Genomic DNA, 22,007 nt, shown 5'->3' on the forward strand with positions numbered 1-22,007 from the left:
CTTTGGACTTACTCACAGACTTATTTAATATGAAATTAATGTGTGTTATACTTTTTCAATCAAATTTTTATACTATTTTTAAAACTTCATATTTTTTACTACATTTAATAAAACATGATGTAGGCTATATTTATGAGATGTCCCCATGTTCCACAGCTTGCCATTTTACCTAATGATGAGTGTTTTGTGGATTCGATAGCGTTCTCAAAGATTTGGCAAAAGTTCATGCATGTAAATATTCCTTCTCAGCTCTGTTCACCCCACAAACGCAAATTTCTTACAAATGGGAGATTATTTAAAATGTGGGTAAACAGGATCTCTGCAGGGTTTGACTGGATGAAATCTCATTACAGTTGGGTGGTGTTCTGTCCCTCCTGCAGCCTTTGGCCCTGCCCGCTGGAGCCCCCGCCCCCGCCCCCGCCCCCGCCCCCGCCCCTCTGACACCACGGACACACCCTGGATGGATGGACTCAGGGAAACTTAGAGTAAATTATGGCACGGTTGTCAGTTCTTCATTAAAAACAGACGTCAGCGTGTAGAGTCATGTTCCGTCCTGAGTGATTGTCTGTCTTCGCTGTGATGGACTGGCGACCTGTCCAAGGTGTGCTTTGCCCTTCAGATCCCGGTGACCCTCACCTGGAGCAGGCATGGATGGGAGATGGATGGAGGGTTGGATGGATGGTCGATTCAGCCAGACCCCTGAAAACCACTATCTAAAAAACACAAATAAACATGATTGAAACTGAACATTTAGGATCAACTCAGACAAACCTTACTGTAATCTGACCGTTCCAGACATCATCGTTGTCTGAAGGACGTCTAAGAGGACATTTCGTTGACTAACAGGACGTTTATCCTCCAATTTCTCATCAGTGCAGAGTCCAAACATCAAGATGTGTGACGATCACTTCCCAGGTCAGGAGTGAGCATTACAGATGTTGAACTGAACCTCTGCTTTTCAGGAGAGCTTGGTCAATCCGCCAGCTCAGTGCCAAGCCAGATCTCAGAGGTAATCCAACGGTTTGTAACAAGCACCGAAGGAATGTTGGTGTTGTGAATGTACTGCAATAATTTGAAAATTAAACTGGTTTGGGACAAAAAGTGCTGGAAGTGATCAATATTGGAATATCGGATCTGCCCTATGCATACAGCTCGCCATTACGTGGCTGGAGGTGTATGGAGCGTCAATACAGAAGACGGTGTGGTGGTGGTTCGTGGTTTATGGAGTATGAATTAAACCATATCAATACTCAATATAGACAATTAGCTAAAGGTTAATACTTGTCAAAAAATGGTGTTGTGCATCCTCAGGATGGATCAAAATTGATTGTAATAAAACATAAAGTTTAATAGTTTATTAACTGAAGTCACGAATAAAAAAACAGATGTTCCAGGTGCAACAGTCTCCAGAGGCAGCAGCTTTAATCCTTCTGCAGGAAACATCAATTTTCTGCTCTCCTGCAAAGAAAATAATCCAGCAGAGGGAGGAACATGTAGACGTGCAGGATAACTCTCAATATACCTCTCAGCGATTGGAATCTCACGGCTTTCTCAGACTTTCTCAGCAGCGTTATTACTGGAGACACTGTGAAGTGGCGTCCATGAACCTGGATTTAACAACATGTCTCGCTACACTACGTCGACCTCCACCGAATCAAGTTCAGACACGTGGCTTCGCCGGCTGCGTTATACATAATCTCACTGTGGCTGGAATCCCACAAACTTTTCTCTTGCATTTCATCCCCATTACAGTCTGTCAGATTGCTTGGTTGTTGCGCCCGAGCCGCGTTGATGGAATTTCTGACACCGTCACAATTTATTGCAGGCTGTCAGTGGCCACACAAGCATGACATGAGCTGCTCACAGATCCGTCCCACTGAACCACACAACATCCCAGATTATAAGCCACAATGACAGATATCATCACCGGCGCTCATCTGCAGCTTCAGACGGCTGAAACCACAACCTGACACTTCAGATATATCATTTGAAACCACCTCGTTTTTATAAAATCCCGTTTATTTGTGTCTGGTGTCAGTTCAACATGAAAGTCAGCGGTAATGAATCTTTCATGTGCAAGATAATATGAATGTTAAGACTAAAATTAAATGTTGAGCAAGTGGAGTCCAGAATCAGATATTTCTCTTGTTCATCAGCAACAAAAGTTGCTTGTCTTTTATTACGTTTTGTGGTCAAAACGTCTGTACTTGACTTCCCCTGATGCTGGACTGACGACGGGAGTGCCTTGCTCTCTGGTCTTCCCAGAAACCATCTCACACCTTCAGCTTCTCCAGAACTCAGCTGCTCATTTGTTGACGAGGACCAGAAAGTGGAATCACCTCACACTGGCTTTAAAGGTTGGCTCCCCGTGTCTTTCAGGATCAGTTTTAAGGTTTTTGTAATGGTATTCAAATTCAAATTCTTAATAGTCATCCATGTCTTCCAGATTTACTTTTATCTTATGACCCACGGTTTCTTATGAACCTTTTAATCATTCCCATCATTCATACAAAGAGTGAATCTGCCTCCAGCCTGCTGGAGAACCTGAGAGAATTTTCATGTTTTCAAGAACTTTCTATTTAAAAAGACCCCTTCATGCCTGCTTTAGGATTTTAGAAGTCTATGTATTTATTTTGATGTGGCAGGGATGAGTGGGTCTGTTTTCATTTTAACAATACACCATAAGCGGTAACAATGGGTGTAATTGGACAAAACAACCAACTGGACGCTACAACAAAGACTATTGATAAATCTATACTGACTGTCAAACATCGTTGTGTAAACAGGCATTGAAAACGCAAGGAAAGTTTTGGGTTTTCACTTGAAATGGACCCTCAATGTCTGTTTTCTACTGTGGTTGTTCATATTAATGGAATATTTATTGCCATTTACTACGAACTGTGCATCTTGAATCCTTCAGGATGTTTGTCACAAGTCGCTCTTCACTCTGACTTTTAAAAAGGTCAGTGGCGTCTTGTCAAGAACTGCATACAGATTATGAAGCACAAATAATTTCCATCACATTGAAACATCTATCTTTGGAGCAGGAATTATGGTTGGAAACACTGAGATGGAGGGACTGTGGGACAGACTCACATTTCCTGGGACTATAACTTAGCGGGTGTCAAATTTAATGGCTGGCTGAGCCCTCCAATATCTCATTTCCTGGTTCATACCTGCACCGATGGAATCAATTACCAAAGCCAGGCCTTGAGATAACGTTCTGATGTTCCTCTCGGGTTATCAGGGGGTTTGCACATGAATGAAATGAGTGCCATTAATTGCAAAACTATTCCCAAACTGAGCATTATTTATTCAGGCATGCCCCGGTGTTTGTGGTTCAACCCGCCGTAGCTTCACCCCGATTCCAGAGTGAGGAGGAGTGAGAGGAAGATGAAGAAGGTGAAGACTGTTAGCAGAGAAAGGTCGTGCACAACGTGCATCCAGAGTTTACATCCTCACTCTGGTAAATGTCTGTGTGTCGGTGTCAGCTTGAGAGGGACGACACGAGTGTTTTCACGGAGGGTTCAAAGAGCCCGGCGAGGTGTGGAAGGCTGAGGAGACGCTCCATTAGGAAATAAAAACAGATGTAAACCAGCACTGACACACACACACACACAGCCCTGTTCGTAATCCTCCCCGCCACGCTCCGCCTCAGCCCCGTCTCTCCTCACGTTCACACACTCAAACAATAATCAGGGTGTCAGCAGCGGCACGGTCTCCCGGTGCGACGCAGCAACAAAGACCGTGTGAACCCGGGCATCCAAAGTTTCACATACCCGCCTTTGACACTAAGAGCGCCAGACTCCTGCCAGCTGATAGAGGTTTCAGCAAAACACCACAGTTCTTTCCTTAAAGTGAGACGTGACGGAGGAGCCGATATCACCGAGCAATCCGACAATCCAGGGCACAATTTCAATACTAATTCACTTCAAAATAAATAAAGACACGCTCTCACTTCTCCGCATACTGTAGGAGAAAAGGCTCCACAGCTCTGCGTCTGAAAGAGCCTGAAAACAAAGGAAGAATGCCTGATGAGAGGATCATTCCCAGTGCGAGCACATCCTCTGCTATTTATCAGTTCTGAGATGACAAATCCAATAGAATAGAGTGGAGGCAGGCCGGATGTCTGGGGATACGGCGAGGTGATGGTCGCTCTATCTCCCTATTAGGAAATTAAGTCTGCGTCTTCAATGCTGCATCGTGTGTCAGGACAGAAATTCTCTCAGGTTCCACTGAACAGTGGCTTCTCACTGGAACACTGTATTTATTCTCCTGAAAAAAAACAAAAACACACACTCTGCATCCTCTTCAAACATCTGCTCTAAAAAGATGGCTCTTATTTTCACAAAACCACAGAGCCTGAGCTAATCTACTGTCAATACAGTGTCATCGAGCTTTCTACAAAATGATCCACAATAGATTCGATTTTTTTTTGTATGACAGAAACTTCAAATGCAAACTGTTTTATAAGATTTTTTTTTTATTTTTGTATTTCTTGATTGTGGAGTTCCACATGGTTCAGTTCTAGGACCACATATATTGATCTTGAACCATGATTATGTTTCCAAACAAAAGTGTCTTTGTTATTTGCTAATGATGATGTTAGTTTTGCTCAAGTAAATGATAACTACTGCAGAAAGAAAACTTTAATAATCTATGAATTAATGTATGAAGCAAAATAATCACAGAGTCTATTCTCACATTTCAAACTGTTAAATGTATATAGAAATGTACATGCAGCACCTTTTGTCCAGTGGTCTTGAATAATTAACAGAACTGTGAGAAACAGCATTCCAGTTGTTCCGTCTTTCTGGATCTGGACAACAGGGAATTATCGAAAATAAAATACATGAGAAGTGAAAGTCATAAATATGAGATAAAAGGAGCCAGAAATCCAGAGGAAGTCCAGCAGTGCTGCTGTCAGTGAAGCCAGACCGGCCAGCAGCTGATGAGAAGGTTATAAATGCAGTATTTATTGCTGAAGCTTTCAGAACTTAAATTTCTTTAAAGTTTAGTGGGATTTTCTTGTTTCGAACTGATCAACAGAATACCAAAAATGAATCATAAAATTGAATATAATTTTTCTAGATAGCTGGCTTATTTTAGCTCCATCAGACTGCATAGTTTAATTATTATTCTGGAGAATCTAGGCTGAGTTATAGAATATCTGTTTCAGTTGAAGCACACATCTAGACAGACTAGGGACCACTGTTTTAAAGGCCGGATACAATTCGAGTTTTAACTTTTAGCTCCTTGCCAACACTGAGAACCGATACCAGAAGGTATTAAATACCACAAAGTCAAAATTACACTCAAGAACACAAACGATGTGCGACGGCTACATGTTGCCATGAAGCAAATCCAACTGTGTGTCGCCACACACTCCGCTACACACACCAGCTCGCTGTGGATGAGAGAATGAGACGATGTTAAACCACATGACCTCCCGAGATCCAAACTTGATTTATTTATTTATTTTTTTTAGTTTTGAGGGCAGAAGGTCAAAATGAAAGATGTGAAATGAGACATGAGGAACGCGGAGGGTGTCCACAGAGCTGCCTGAGCCAGAGTGTGTCTCTCTGCTTCCGCCCAGGGACACGACTCCATCCCGTCGTCCTGCTCTCATCCTCGCCTTCCTGTTTTCATCTCCGCCTCTGGTCCCCACAGAGCAGGTAAAGCCCCCCCCCCCCCATTCCACCACACCCCCGTCATCTGCATATTTCATTGGATTTATTCTCGTCGTCTGACCTCGTCTGTCCTGACCCCCTCCTGCGAGGTGGAGGGGGGGCACGGGAGCCCCTCACATCCACAGCAATGCCCACATACATTGTGCGATGCCCGTGCTTTTCCCATGTGTGCTTTCAGTCTCTCTCTCTCTCTCTCTCTCTCTTTGGCTCTATTTTGAGGAGAGCACCTTTAGAGTAGCTTGAATTATTCTCTTTGTGCAACCCGGCGCGCTTCCCTCTCAGAAAGGTTAAAGAAACTTCTGGCAGGAGCCGCTTTCCCTGGAGTACCTCCGACACTCAATGAAAGAATTATACATTGCATCAGTGCGGCTTCATCAGAGTGGAGCCTGCAGACCAGTGTGAGAGAAGAAAGGGTGTGTGTTTGAGAATGGCTGGCTCAGGGAGGGAAAATGCCTCCCCGACAATGAGGCAGTATTCTGATCTTCTATTTGCAGAGTGAAACTCCTCAGAAACCCTTCAGCCAGAGTCGTAAATGGAGCTCAAATGTACTGTATAGCCTCAAAATGACAACAGTTCTGGATGAAAGGGCCTCTGCGGCTGCTCGGGTGCCTGCAGCTGGATGTGTTGTGCTCACTTTGACGGACGTGGCGGTGCAGTGGAAGCACTAGGTTTGCATGTTCTCCCTGAGCGTGTGCAGGTTTCTGCGGGTACTCAGGTGAGCTCGAACAGTCCATATATTCATGTGAGGTTAAATGGTGATTGTGAATGTCAGCTGTTTAAGTAGTAGGACATGAAATGGGAGGATGACAGTAACATTTGAAATTATCCTTTAAATGGAAACCATGTACTTTTCTCTTTTAATCTGAGGAGTCAGCAGTTTTCCTATAATATTAGTTTTAAGTTATTGTTCAGTGTTGTTATGTTCTTATCTCTGCTCTGCGGTGAGCTCCCGTGAAGACTGAATTTCCAAAGGTCTCCACAGCTCGGTAGAAACTCTGAAACTCTTCTTTAAAGCAGTGAAAGAGCTTTGAGACCTTGTTTTGAAGCAGGGCCTTCAAACACACAGCCGCTGGGCCAAAACCAGACCGCCAAAGGTTCAAATCCTCCACTGGGAACGAGTTTTACTACCATCCTGCTGAGATGAGAACAATCTGCTGGAAACACCGTCTCCCAGGAGGCAGGTGGTCATAATCTTTTGGCTGTGAAGTAAAAGTATATTAACTCTTCCATTTATTTCATCCATCAGACGCTGGAAAACACCTCACTGTAGACTTGCTGCGCAGGTCGAGCGACCTCGGTTCGCTTTGTGAAAATGCGGTTTATTTGCATACATGCTCGCTTGCAGTTGTTCATGCTCGTCTGTATTGTATTTAGTTTTGCGGGATATTCCCCCTGCTTAGCATAAATCATAATCACAGTGGTTGTGGTAATGAAAAGAATGCTCACATCGAGTGTTACCGAGTCTCAGTGTGGCGGTGAGGCGACACAATCGCACTGAAATCAAGGAAACCGTCTCCGCCGTCACACTTCATTTACGGCTGACTCGGTCGGAACGACACGTCTTCCTGTTGACTGAGGAGAGACACTTTTAATTAGTCTCAGCTGCAAGTAAAACAAGAAATAAATACATGTTAAGATATGATTCGGGACGAAATTATCGCTCGTTTACTCCTGTCGTCACATGTGGAATTTTCACAGCCGTTAAAAACCCAAATTGCTTCCCGATCGAGCAGCAAAATGCCGCCGGTGTCGCCGCCACTGCTGGCGCTAAGTGTCCCGGTGCAGAGACAGAGGAGGGCATGAATTAAAGATCAGCTCTCCATTATTAAAGTTAGCCTCGACATCAAGGAACATGGACGCTAAAAGTATTTGCATGTTTTTGCCCGTGTGTGTGTGTGTGTGTGTGTGTGTGTGTGTGTGTGTGTGTGTACCCGGGGTCAGCGCCGTTTAGGGCTCGTGTCACTCGATTGCTGCCAGAGGAAGATGAATAATGCATGATGTGTTCATTAAATAAAAACGACTTTATGAAGCAGGTAACGACACAATTAAATTGTGTAAAATATTCAATGAAGCAACAGAGTAGTGAGTGATATCATTCCGTCCGCCATTATTCAGAAAACTGACCTTTTTAATGCTGGTTATTTTCGGCCTCCACCAACCAAACGGGCGTCTTCTTCTCACCTGATTCATCCACCAGGGGTCGCTGTGGGAGAAACGGGGCAACATCAGCACTTCGTTTCATCACTCGAATAATCGTCAGGCTCTTTTAAGCACAATAGAGAACTCACAGTCGGATCAATGACTGTAAAGTGAAGCAGTTGGACGACACCCAACACTTCCTGCGGTGGAGCAGCCGTTATGGCGCTCACCTTTCTGTCTGGAGACTGCATGTTCTTCTGACGCTTCTGATTTCATCCCACTGTCAAAAAAACATGCATATGAGGTCAACTGTTGACCCTGAACTGTCCACAGGAATTGGGTTGGACAGCAGAAGACTGGAGTCGGGAGAAACAACAAGGACACACGAAGATTTAGGCTTGACGGTGTTCGGAGGCGAGACACAGCTGGAAAACACATAACAGACACGTAACAGTCTGGCTCATTGAGCACAGTTTGAGACCAAGGTTTTCTCGACATTCTTTCAACATCTGTGAAATTTGTCCAATCTCTTGCTGAGATCTTGTGCTGGAAGACCTCATAGTTGGGGTTCTTGAAGACCATTTTTAAATGTCTATATCTAAGAACATTGATTGAGCAAATTTTCTTTTGACCTGAAATAAAGAGAAGGCCAAGCTCTTGTCATGATCACTTAAAGATGCACTGAAATGCTTAAGTCTGTCCTAAACCGAAGCAGAGCTCTAATCTCTGCAGTCCGCCTGCTAAATGTTTAAACTGAGGATGTGGACTGAACATTAAACACAGAGCTTTGCTTCACAGCTCAGAGGACAATGAGGACAAACGCATCCAGGAAAAGCAGAGGCGCTGGCCACCTTTAAGAAGGTCAATCAACTCTGTTCAGTACATCCATTTCTTCGAAGGCTTTTTTGCTTCGGGCAGCCATCTTGGAATATGTGCATCATCACAACGGAACAAGAGAACGACCACAGTTCATTTAAAGCATAAAGAATGGTTTAATGATGGAGGAATGATTGAATTTGGCCTCAAAATCTGATTAAACCAGCTACTTACTGCAGATTTAAGTTTAATTCAGAATGCTCATTTAGATTCAGAATTAGATGTTTGCAGGGTAACTTTTTTTTATGTTTTCAAAGAGGATTTAATTATCTTTTTCTGAAATAAATGGGAATTAAAACACTCATGTAAACAGTCAGTGAGACATGTTGACATGTTGTCTTTGTGGTCCACCCTCCCCTGTTGTTGGCCTTTCTTGCTGTTTGATCATTTCTGCTTGCCCTACTTTCGAGACATACTATCATCACAGCACAAACTTTTCTCATTTTCCATAGATTTCACCCGAAAGCCACAGTTTTGGTAGTGCAGCTTCCCGAATTAACATGCTGAAATCTGGCCCAGTGTGACGGCTCTTTACGTCAAGCTTCAAGGCTGAGGAGGAGACGTATACAGTGGAGTGTACGTTTGGGAAAGCTGCGTCTGATTTTAGTCAATAAAAACGGCCCTCCTGCCTCAGATCTCTGACTTTATAAGTGAATAGTAAGCAGGAGCTCTGCTGGGAGCTGCCTTTAACAAGGCTACAGATGTTTGGTCTCTGGGCTGCTGCCAATGAAATGTTCATGAGGACATGAAAGACACTCAGCATTATGCTGAGAAAAAATTGATCGTGCTCTAGTTCGGATTTTCTGCATCAACAAGCAAAAAAATGTGACAAGAATAATAAGGATGGGCCGAATCTTGCCAAAGAATGTTTTAATGAAAATACCAATGTGATTCTCATGAGACGCGGTGACAAATACAGAAGCAAATGATTCATGGCATCTGTCTTTAGCTTGCAGATGGAACTGGGCCGATGTTTAAATGTTTAAATAAGTGCAAAAAAAAAAAAAAAAAAAACGTGCTTCAAATAAATGTTTGATAGGTTTTCTACAGATGGGACGACGCAGATGATAAGCCTACAAGAGGGTCATTCTGAGGTGTGAAGGAGGGATCCAAACCTCCGCAGATGTAGATGTTCCTGCTACAATCAACAAACAGCTAACAGGCCTGTTTATGAATAAAAGCGCAAAACTTTCTTTTTCGGCGTCCGTTTCCACGACAGCGGTACTCGGAGCAAAATGACACTTTTAGAAACAGCTCCTGAACTGGAACTTTTAGAAAACAGTCCAGCTGTGACGCGTGAAAATGACGCTTTCTGGAAACACTCGTGTTCCATCTCCTTATAAAAGGTAGAAATGCTGCCACTGCGCATGCACACCGCCACTGTAGAGAACAGCTGTTCTGCAACTGCTCAGTAGATGGAGAACAAGAACAATGTTTCCCTCCAGAGAGTCAGGACTCCCAGTCCAGATCCTCCTGGTCCTGGTCCTGGTTCCAGTCCAGATTCTCCTGGACTTGGTACTTTAGGAGTTGACAGTCATTGTTCCAACTTGGTGTTCTGTCCGTATGAATATCCATGTTCTTCATTATGTGTGTGGTTTCGTAACCATAAGACAATCAACTGCATCAACTAGCAGCCCAATGAGAAAACATCATTTTTAGTGCTTCTAGTGTTGCTGTGAAAACATGAAACGTTACTGAAACGATGTTTTCACTGGAAACATTAAACCGGTCCTGAATCATCAGTGGACTCAATATCGATAACTTTCATCCTTCGATCAAGAAACGGCTTAACTGTGGAGCAGCAGTCTTTTTCTGTCCTTGCTAAGCTGTCTTTCACCTTCAGCATTAGCATTAATCAGAGCTGACTTCCTGTTTACAGGAAGACGAGTGTCTCATTAAAGCTGAACCAACTGAGTCCTGATGACGGCAACATGAAGCATGTGAGGAACATTAGCATGGATCCACAGTAGAGTGCATTAGCATAAATGTTAGCTTACCTGTTCAACACGTCTGCATGTGGCTCATTTATCTCGGCTGAGCTGTTTGTTCGTGCTGGCACTGGCTCATAAATCTCAGTTCATGAAGTTCTCCCACATCTACAGTGGATTCTGCCGCTGATTGAACCTTACAGGAGAACTGAGAATAAAAAGTCAATCAGTGGCTTCTTCCCTGATTCTTTTTTTGTTAACTTTACAGCTTTGTGATGATTACTTTATGAGTATTCATTCAGTGTCTTGTCAGGGACAGGGAAAGATGGGAGCTGAACCTGCAGCCTTCCATTTGAAAGACAACCGCTCAACCGACGGAGCCACTGCCAGAGAAGAGAGAGGCAGGAAATCTTTGAAAGCCTCACCATACTGAACGATGCCACTGGTCCCTTTCAGATAGAAACTGCCCGTGCTTGTTCTTGTGCTCGTAGCATGAAAACAATTAAAATGTACAGTACAGCATGTTCAGTGATCTGTTTCTGTTTCTGTGCGCCTGCAGTCGCTCCCCAGCTTTTGAATTCATCCCGTTTGTGGCCACGGGGATTCACCGCTCGCTCTCTGTTCTCCGGCTTTATTGACGCCACTGGAGCGGATCGCTTTCCGTGCAAACAACCGCGCGGCGGGCCGACGTTTGATCAGCGCGTCACGACGTCCACAGGTGAATTACCGGGATGAATATATTCAGGAAGTGTCACGTTATGCACTTTTATTGTGCGCGGCCTAGCCACGGGCTAGCTTTTAATTGGCTTCCCAGAGACGCGTAAACATCGGCTCGCATATACAGCCGGAGAACATCAGAAGCGAGGAGACAAGAGGAAGGGTCGTGGGGGAGGGATGAAAGGGGTGAGAGGGTGCACGCTCGAAAATGTAGGATTTCCTGCCTCCCTGCTGAGAGTGCTGTTTTGTTCCTCGTGCCGCCGGTGGTGAAGTGAAGAGCTGAGAGCCGCTCTTCCTCGCAGCGGCAGGCGGTCACATGACGCGTCCGTCCCCTCTCTCCTGGCGGGCCGTAGGCCAGCCCGACGTACAGCCCGACGTACAGCCCGACGCACACCGACAGGATCAGGTCGTTGAGCAGCGCGAGAGTGAAATAAAAACTGCTGAGAGAGGATCACTCTCCAGTAACTGGTCATTTAAAGAGAACGTGAGCAGCTGTGCCAAATGAAGTCTTTATCTGAAGCTTCACCATCATTCATTTACATTTCACCACACATTCCAAACCCGTGTTGACTGGTCCGCTGCGTGGGTACAGACGAGCTTCCAGCGAATCAAGCAGAGAACGGAGAACCCAAGCACCGTGTGATAAGCAGCAAAGACAAGATGGACAGTTTCTGTTTGGCGTATTGATTCCACAGAGGCTTTGCTGTTTTCTTCAGGCTGTGTATTAAATTCCTTTTTTCACACACTTTTATCGCTCTCCTTCTAAAATGCAAATCACCTGAATTGTTTGAACAAAGCTCGGTCATCAGCCTTCATTTGGGATGATCGACGTACAAGCGAGGTGAAAATAGGCTTTTCACGAGTTCTTTAACCCCTGATATCCGCCCGGTCTGCCTCCAGCTGAACCCCAGACTGAACCAGGCTCTGAAGAACGGTGGACTGAACCCAGCACTGACCGGTGGACCAAGATGTTCAACAAAGATGATCGTTGAATCGAATTTCCGCTGTAAACATTGGAAAATGATGGGTCACAGTTAACATTATATGAGAGTATTAATCGATACTAGAACATAGTGTTTTTGTGTGGTTCTTTTCTTTGACAGTGATCCTCCAGGTTAAGAAACACTTGAGGTAGAAAGAGCATGAAAGACACTGAGGGGAAGAGAAAAACGGACAGGTGCAGGTAAAAGGAGGCTGCGTCTGTCACTGGTGAAGCGTGGACTTAAAGGCCGGACACAGCTGGTAGCGAGAGACGTGTTCTCTTTACTGAGCTCTCTGGGGAAAGGCAGCGCTGCAGCAGAGCCGTGGTCGTACAGGTGAAGGTCAGAATCCTGAGTCACACTCGATGGTTAGACTGGAATCTTGGTGAAAGGAAAAGGTCAAAAACATGAGAGTTGGAACACTTGAAGAAAGATGGAACGACTGATGAAGCAACGCATACGAACGGACAAGTTCTAGAGCAGCAACCAGGTGGAGGTTCATGGGAGGTGGGTTAGAAAGCCTTCCGGATTTTACAGGGTGGAACTTTAAAAAAGAGGTTTTCAAAATAAGTGTGTGTGATTTATGTGTGTGTGTGCGTGTGTGTGTGTGTGTGTGTGTGTGTGTGTGTGTGTGTGTGTGTGTCTTCTGTGTGCGTCCACCAAAGTTTGGCCTGACTGTCTTGCTTTGCAGACAGGAGATCAAGCAGTGGGTCCACGGCCGTTCTTCCATTCAGGATGAAAGACGGCATCAAACCGGTGAAAGTGACAAACGAGAGGGGAGGTTCCCAAGGTCCAACCGGGCCTCTGGTGTATAAACCTGTTGAAGATCGGCTCGCTGATGCTCTTCAGACGCGACGTTTGAAATACGCAGATGTCTCTGATAATACTGCGCTACCCCTGCTGAGGGCCTGGTTTAGTCAGGTCAAAACAAACCCAGACCGCCTGGTATTGTCTTTTCATTCTGGACCTCTTACTTTGATTGGCCGATGTCATTTTTTGATGGACCTCACCTGAACGTGCGTCTGTGCTGGAAATGGGTCATTTCTCTGAACCAACACTGCATCGTGGAGAGTTGTGCAAGTGACTGCATTAACCTGATTGACTCGGCGAAGGATCATGGTTGAGTTGTTTTTGGGGACAAAAATCAATGGATTACTGCAATTAGTAGATTGGAAATCAGGAGAAAAGTCAGCAAGGTGGGATTATCTGAGAGCAGAGTGGTCGGATTTAACATCAGTGAGCAGAGCAGATTGATCTCAGTGTGATTATACTTTCAGAAACAGGTTTTTTATTCCCATGAAGCACTTGTGGGGTTGAAGGGCTGCAGTCTAGACATGCACAGGTTCCTGTTTCTTTCCCTATATTTCCACATCCTGCTGAGACCGTGGTTCCACTCTACATGCCCCCCTGCTGAGTGGGCCTGTGGAGGACCACAGTTGTTTCACAGCTACACTGTGAAACTCCACCTCTTCACCCGGGTGTGGAGGTGAACCTCCGCCCAGAGGTAGTCTGGGTCTCTGGGATCCGCCGCTCCCTCACAGCGGGGCGCTGTCAGGGTTAATGTATGTCCTGATGATTTCTCTGCTTTGCAAGAATGTATTCAGTTTGACCTGAACCTTCAGCTGAGGGGAAATAGAAGAAAATCCAACTCTTGGTGTTTGCTGAACTGAACAAAAAAAAAGATTGAAGACTTTGTCACTCGTTACACAAAAGGCCTGTTTCTGTCAAATATTGTTGATAATATGATAATACGTGTCTAAATCTGTTAGTGAACACTTCTCCTGTTCCAAGATAATCCCTCCACCTCACAGAGTTTCTACCAGACCTGTTGCCTGTGAACTGAATGCTCATTTATCTACCATAATCCATCTCCAGAGGTGTTTCAGAGAATTTGGCAGTACATCCAACCCGCCTCACGCCTGTAGGCCACGTGCAGCCACACCAGCCCAGGACCACCACATCCTGCATCTTCACCTGCATTGGTGCGAGCAGCCGCCCAGACAGCTGCTGCGACAGTAACGATGGAAGTCCGGGCTCCAAACAGTTGGTATATTTGATTGATGACATTTTGAATGTACAGAGATACCGTGAGGAGATCCGGAGGCCCGTTGTTGTGCCATTTGTCCACGACTATCAGCTCATGTTGTAGTTTGATCATGCTGAAGGGTCTAGATGAAGATGGATGGATGGACGGTACTAGTTGATAGAGGCTCCAGTAAAGTCCTTGTTTCTTCTGGTCTTCCTCTCCGTTAATGGGGCTATGTGTGTTTTTAAAACAGGTAAACTTGACCGCTTAAACCACAAACCTCCCTCCCCGGCGCCCACTGAGGGTTTACTGGTGAATAACAACAGAGCTAATAGTTGACGTGTTGAAGGTTTGCAGAGGTGTATGAATGACGTCTGGATCTGCACTGTGTGTTGAGTTTAACTGCAGTCAGAAGTGTGTTTCCCATCATTTAATGCGCACGTTAAAAGGTTTGCAAATGAATTAAAATCTTGGGGCAAACACAGCTGCTGTGAACGATAGCTGCCGCGGCTGTGAGCTGTGAGCACCACCCAGGATATTTCATCGGCACGGCATTTAGAGTGTGTTTGATGTGGCTTCCTTTAATTTAGCTTGAATTTACGACGTGCATTTCGAATGCACACACACACACACACACACACACACACACACACACACACTGAGCCGCTCTGGTCTTCCCGCTGTTCCATCCTGGAGCTATCACTTCAATAACAGCCGTTCATATCTGCCGTTTAACCGCACAGTCATGTGATATCTTGCGTTGTTTCACCCAGCAGATAAAGACCTGCAACATCCACGCCTCCCATCCTGACTCCATCTGTGCACATACACACACACACACACACACACACACACACACACACACACACACACACACACCCTCCCACGTAGATGGGAACCACCAGCCTTCCATTCCATTTCCCTGTCTGAATACATTATTGCGGGCTCTCGTGCCCCGCCTCGCTGTGACAGGGACAGATTGAGGCGGCCTCTGATAGCTGCAGCAGCTACTGTTATGGGAAATGGAGCCGCACATTTACATTTACTCATTCTATTACTTTGATTGATCTCCTGGGCTAGCAGGCAGCTATTTTATGGTCAGGACGCCATGTGTCTTTTGGAGTAATGCGGGGAGAAAGATTGAAGACAGGTATTAAAAATTGCTTAAAAGTGCAGAAGTTTGTTATCTGACGCTGCAGACTTTGCAGATAGCGGCTAGTTAGTGAGCCTCGGCACGTCAGCCCTGACGACGTGTGCGTTAGCCGTGCTGAGCAAACAGAACAGTCACACTTAAAGAAACACGGATTGCATTTGCCGTCCGCCGTGATTTTTGCACACACACTATGTGCATTTTCACACTCTGGTGAGCAGGAGGGCCGATTCGCACATCCACTCTCTATTACTGTACATGATAGGCTAATTGTGACTTATACAGTTTCTGTGCTGCGGCAGAATGTTGAGTGGCCTTGCTCATATTAAATGCATTAATATTCATCTGTCTGCTGGAAAAATGGACAGGTTTGAAATTGAATTAGTCACACGGAGTAGCAACTGTAGGGGTGGATGTGTCATGGTGGAATCAAAAAGCCCAAAAAGGCTCGGATTGAGACCCTGAAGACCGTGGAGGTCGTTGTTTCTGTGGAGGCCGTTAAATACATCCATAAATACATCGACCTGAGACGGTTCCCACTTTAACAGCAAACACTTCTCTGCTCTCCCAATGCCAGCAGGTACAAGTTTGATCCGAAACTAATTCAAATATATAAATATTTTTCCAAAAATTATCCTGTAGTTTCTTTCAGTTGTTCTGTGGTTTATGTGGTTATTGTCTTGCTTCCAATGGAATTCCTCAGACGCTCTCTACATCGCTGATTAGTAATGTTCAGAGATGATTCAACGGCTCCAGCTCAGTAAAGTTAATGAAATACGCTTTTGGATTTTAAGCAACTCTTTGAGAGGTCATTTTCTTTTAAGCTTTTTATCTGCAGAGATATGCTTGAATGTATTGTTTTTTGTAATGTAGACTTGCTTCTTCGTGTATGAAAGTAAGGGTTTGAACGTGAACATTTCCATTACAAGTGGACCAAACCCATCTGTTTGAGATGCATTTCAGTTTTATGTATTTATTTTCATGAAACCTAATCATTCATTTCAGGAACTGCATTTTAAGTTGTTTTTTTTTTTAAACAGTACAGTACAGTACAGAGAGAGTAGCTCCCTCACCGTCAGGCTCCACTGACCCGACGATGTTTCAGACGATAACGTGTCGTTTTTGTTTTTTCATTTCAGAAAAGTTTCACAGTGTCTGTTCACACAGCAACAGCAGAAACACTGTAAATACTGTGATTAACATTCCAGGCCACTAGTTGGCACTGATGGTTGTTTTTACTGATGAAACCACACACACATGCACAATTAGAACTTTACATGCAGTCAAGAGAAAATACATTTGCCGTCTAAATAATTTCAAAATAATTCAACGATGCAACAGTTCTCTTGCCTGACCAACAAATTTCAAAGCCAATAGTTGATGCAACTCTTTCCTGAACACCTCTCGCAATCAGTGAATGCTGCAATTTGCTAATGCCGTTTCAAAGTCTCATGCAATTAGTAGATGATACACTTTACTAAAGAGCCTGAAAAATGTCATGCAGGGAGTAGACGCAACACTTTATGATTGCTGGATGGAATTAGTGGATACTGCAATATACCAGTGCTCCTTCATACTCTCTCCATCACGCAGATGCTGCAGTCCTAATGATCCATTTCATACCTGATCAGGACTGTAAAACCAAGCTGGAGTCACCGGGACTCATCAACTGAAATACTGTGACTCTTCATTTCAGGCCTGAACATAAACTCTGGATAATAGATCCAGACAGCTTCCTTTGACTGAAACCAGACTCCTTAAAGGTGAATTTCTCCAAAGCTTTGATACAAAGCAACACAAGATTCGCTCTAATTGACCAGGCATGTTAAAGGGTCAAATCAACAAAGGCAAACTTCACCTGGACTGAAGAAACTTCAAGAATAAACCTGTTTATTTGAATTAATTTTGAAAAAATTCTCTTCAATTATCAGAACTTACCATCTCTTAAATGTTGTCTGAATCTGATGATGGCTGAGGCGTGAATGTGAAAACCTTCAGAACATAAATAACAATAACATTGGAAAGTCCTGTCATTATAAGTTGTGCAGAAGCAGAAGTTTCTCCGTGAGAAGCTCAAAAGAGAAAAATAAAAAACATATCTGGAGAAGCCAGCCTCTAATTTTTGACAAAGCATCTTTAATGGAAGTTTCTCAAAATGAATTTTCTTCTCTCTCTGAACCACAAATCTCCACTTCAGTGGCACTTCAATTCACCCAACTGAAGGTTTTCACAGAGCTATTGGTTCATATATCATTCATAACCTGATTTATACAAGCTTTTATCCCCAGAAACATGGACAAAATTGATTTTTTTCAGGTGTTGTTTACAGTGTGAGTTGATGTATGGAGTGATCTAAACTGAAAGTTTGCTCTTTAAAAAGAGCCAATACGTCGAAAAAGCTGAGACTGAAACCAGGTTTTTTTCCATCTCTGCTCTTCAGAAGAAAGTGAATTAGTCTCAATGCAATTAGGGGAAGCATTTAGACATGTGTTTCTAAAAAGAAGACTGTGATAACCGAAGAAGTGTGACTGCAAGAATGACAAACACACTCAAGTCTGAGTGCTCCACCGCCAGCTTTATCAGCTTTGTCAAATCGTACATCAGCTTTCTGTCTCACACCCTAAAGCCAATGTTAAATTAAAAAAAGAAGCATCATATTGTCAAGTTTCTTATCTGCCGACAAGCGAAACTCTACATTTGAACATTAGGTCTTTCAGCAGGATGTGAGCTGTGGTTGGGGAATTTCCTCCATCCTCCAGTCCTCTTCCGCAGTTTTAGAGAACCTGATCCTTGTATTGCTGATCTTTCCTGCTGGTGTCTTCTAGAGAGATACAGGAATATTTAGGTAAACATACCTGACCAAGCCTTTTTTTTGTCACCCCCGTCACTTTCAGATCTCATATAAATCCTGAAAAGGTATCTTTTTTTTAAAATGCCAGATCAAAGATTCTCTTTTTTAAACTGTACATCAAATCAGCCTTAACAGTCTGAACACTGACAGCTGAATAACTCCCTGTCAAGGATGCTGTCAGTAGCTGGGATAGTTGACCATCAGTGGCGGCCCATTATGGATCAGATGAGGTTTTCTCTGTCTGTGACAAAGAGAAGTGTGTTTAAAACAGTAATAGACTGATTAGAATGCAAAGCATTAGGCAGATGGGAAACAGGTCTGTGGCATTAGTCCAGTTTTTTTGTCACTTTAAGTGTTGGCGCTTAACAAATGCCTCTAATGTATCCTGTTAAAAATGCATCCATCATGGTCGAGCTGATGAGCTGGTGAGGTATTTTACCAGACAGGACGGATCGAAAGAAATTCAACAAGTTCAACAACCAACAACAAGTTCCTGAAGACCATCAGTGTATGCTCTGCTCTTCATTCTGCGTTTTGTTCTGTGTGGAGCTTTGTTACAAGAGCTTCCCCTCTGGGATTAATAAAGTGTTTCTATTTTATTCTACTCTGTTGGATTCTAAAAGTTCAGCTTTTCCAGAACGGTCCTGGGAGTGATCATCATGAAGAGAAACTCTTCATGATTTGAGTAAAACTCAGTGTTCAGGTGAGATGAAATCACTGAACATCTCAGCTCCGTCACCCTGGAAGCTCAGTGTTTAGGTTGTATGAACTGGCATGTAATTCACCTCCACAGCACTAGGGGGCAAAACATGATCAGTGGAAACCACATTGAGAGTGTTTGTCTTCCTCATCATGGTCAGTTTGTTGCAAACATCGACAGTGACTGGGAATTTTAGCTGGTACAAGCTAGCTCCCTGCACGGTGCTGTCCGGATCATCAGAGGTGAGCAACGCACTGAGAGCGGCTCCAAAGCCAGAATGTCTCGCTCTGCCACTGGGTGGGGTTTGAATTTGTTGGATTACAACAGGGCAGTGTTAGCTGTTCACCACACCATCATCTGGATCACATGCGGAGTTTCTTAAGATGCAACATGATGTAGAGCAACAGACCAATCACAGCCCTCGTGCTCCATAAATGTGTTAAAAAACCCTCCAGATATGAGGCTCTTCTGGTTTCATGAGTCGAACGGCCGACTGCTGATTGTATTCGGAGTGTTTTTAAATGTGTTTTGAATCCCTTATCTTATGTTGACGAGCGTTTCCAGTCTGCACAGGCTCCTCAACTCCTGCATGATTCCGACTTTTGGCTCCTTGGTTTTTTCTCTTTAAGTGGTTTTTCTTTCCTTCCGTCTGCTGAAAAAGATTGTGTCCATCCCTTTAGCCTTTTCCTTAAATCAATCAAAGACAGAGCTGAAAAGTTTATTTGCGTCTGACAGACTCTGTGTTTTGACATTCTTAGCCAGGAAGATAGGAAGCACCTGAATCGTGGCTCTCCAAAACTAAGCGTACTCCATGAAAGTACTTCTTTAATAAAAGCAAGCTTCTCTTTATGAAAGGAAATGAATTTGAAAACAAGAAAAAAAGACAAAAAAACATGAGAGGTGTTGGTGGGGATAAGAAGATGGCAGCAGAGGCAATCAAAGACAAACACATCAGTGAAGCCTTGTACAGCACAACACTTGTTAATTTCTGCAAAGACGACTTCACCTTTGCAGGGAGAGAGCTTCGCTCAAGGCAACTGCACTCTCCTCCCGGTTGTGTAACGCTCTACAAGCTACTTAGAAATCCAAACTAAAAGTGCAACTTTGCAAATGTATACAGATGAAAGAAGGACAATATTTGCAGCGTTGCCAAGGCAGCAGCAGTAGAAACACGACTTTGCAGCTCATGAAAGTCTTTTATTTTAATTTATCCCATAAAGGTCTAGTTACACAATTTTTTTTTTTTTTTTTTAAATACAATATCTTCATAATATAATGTTTCAGAGCGTGAAAGCTCCATTTGCTGTGGCCGGAATAAAGGCCTGCAGGTCAACGTGATTCAGAGACCAGTGGTTTCACTCAGTGATGCACAATAACTTTAGGATTCAGAACATTTTGAGGCTGTTTTTTTTCCCTCTGGGTCAGCTGACCTGGCTGCTGTGGGCGATCAACCCGCCTCACATCAGAACAGATCAACCCACTCAGCACCGCCGGTCTCATCTACCTGTGTGCTGCTCAGACACACTGCGATGTGTGTGTTTTGTAATGACAGCACTCTCACAGGTTTACGTTTCTTTGCTTTTCCATGGTGTTTGTTGGAAATCATCCATCGGAGAAGACAAGTGGTCCAGTGTTCCACATCACTAATGGAGCCTAAAACCTTTTGGGTAATTACAGATTTCAGTTTATGAACAGTGTGAGAGGCGAGATTCCTCTCACTGGCTAGCTCAAGACATACTGTCAGGAGTTAAATATGTCGTCCAGGGCTCAGTTTACCAAGATCCTGAACAAAACAGGATCAATTCTATGCTCATCAACACTTGAATTAGGATTTTAGAGACATAATGAAGACAATTTTCATCATTTACACCTATTTACACCTGAAGATTCTGCCTGTGAAAGCTTTCAAAAGTCAAATCCAGCATTGCAGTAAACAGTTTCACATAAATCAATCTCCTTAAAAGAGTCAAATGGCCGGCATTCATGCAAATAAATTCAATTCAGTTTAATTTAAAAACAACACAGTCATCTCATGGTACATTTACAGAGAAAAACCAACAATTCCACATGAGCAAGCACACAAAAACAAACACCTTTTAACAGGAAGAAACCTGCATCACCAGACTCAGAGTTGTGGAGTTTCTGCTAAACTGGCATTTAAAGACTTCCAGTCAAGTTGTGACTCTGCTGTTAAACTCCACTCCACCTGTCTTTCCTAAAACGGCTCTTTCCAGTCAGGCATCGGCTTTCCTGACTTGCCTGCTTTGCAGAAAGTCCAGTTGTGAATTGGAGTTCTTGCTTGTAAATCTGTGTGTAACAATCAAATCTTGTGCTGCTAGCAGCTTTTATTACAGCAATATGTTGGTCAGAGCTGACTGGATACAAATGTCAGTGGATGTGGTGTAAACAGCTGTCACCCGAAGGGGGGGCCATTAGCCGGGGTAAGTGGCGACATTCATGGTGCACGACTGTCTGTCGGCCTGCGGGAGCCGTCAGAGCTTCTCTCTGAATCCGAGCAGCAAGTTAACCAAGCGGGCGATGGCTTTGAGGAGATTATGCACCTTCACGAGGAGCGCGACTCTGCTCGGGTTTCAGCGGCGGCTCCGTTCTCCCCGGTGATCCGTCCAGCTCCAGTCACATCCAGCCTGGTGCGAGAAAAGGAGGAAAATAGGTGACACTGATTCGCCGTGACTGATTCTGCGAGAAAATCCAACCAATTTCCCACTGTGCCGCAGCTGTGCACCAAATATCCGTCTCCGTGTCCGACATGCTCGGAGCTGCTCCTGCGTCTGCATCTGACGCCGGGCACCACTGAGTCATGAACGCAGGAACAAACTGTTCCTTTTGTGCTTTTGTGTAGGAGTCTGGTCAAATGTATGCAGAGAGAGTGATGCAGTGGAAACACACTGAGTGCATTCAGGTTGAAATAGGTTAATGCAGCACAGATTTA

This window comes from Salarias fasciatus, chromosome 8 (assembly GCF_902148845.1).
Source record: "Salarias fasciatus chromosome 8, fSalaFa1.1, whole genome shotgun sequence".
NCBI classification, from domain to species: domain Eukaryota; kingdom Metazoa; phylum Chordata; class Actinopteri; order Blenniiformes; family Blenniidae; genus Salarias; species Salarias fasciatus.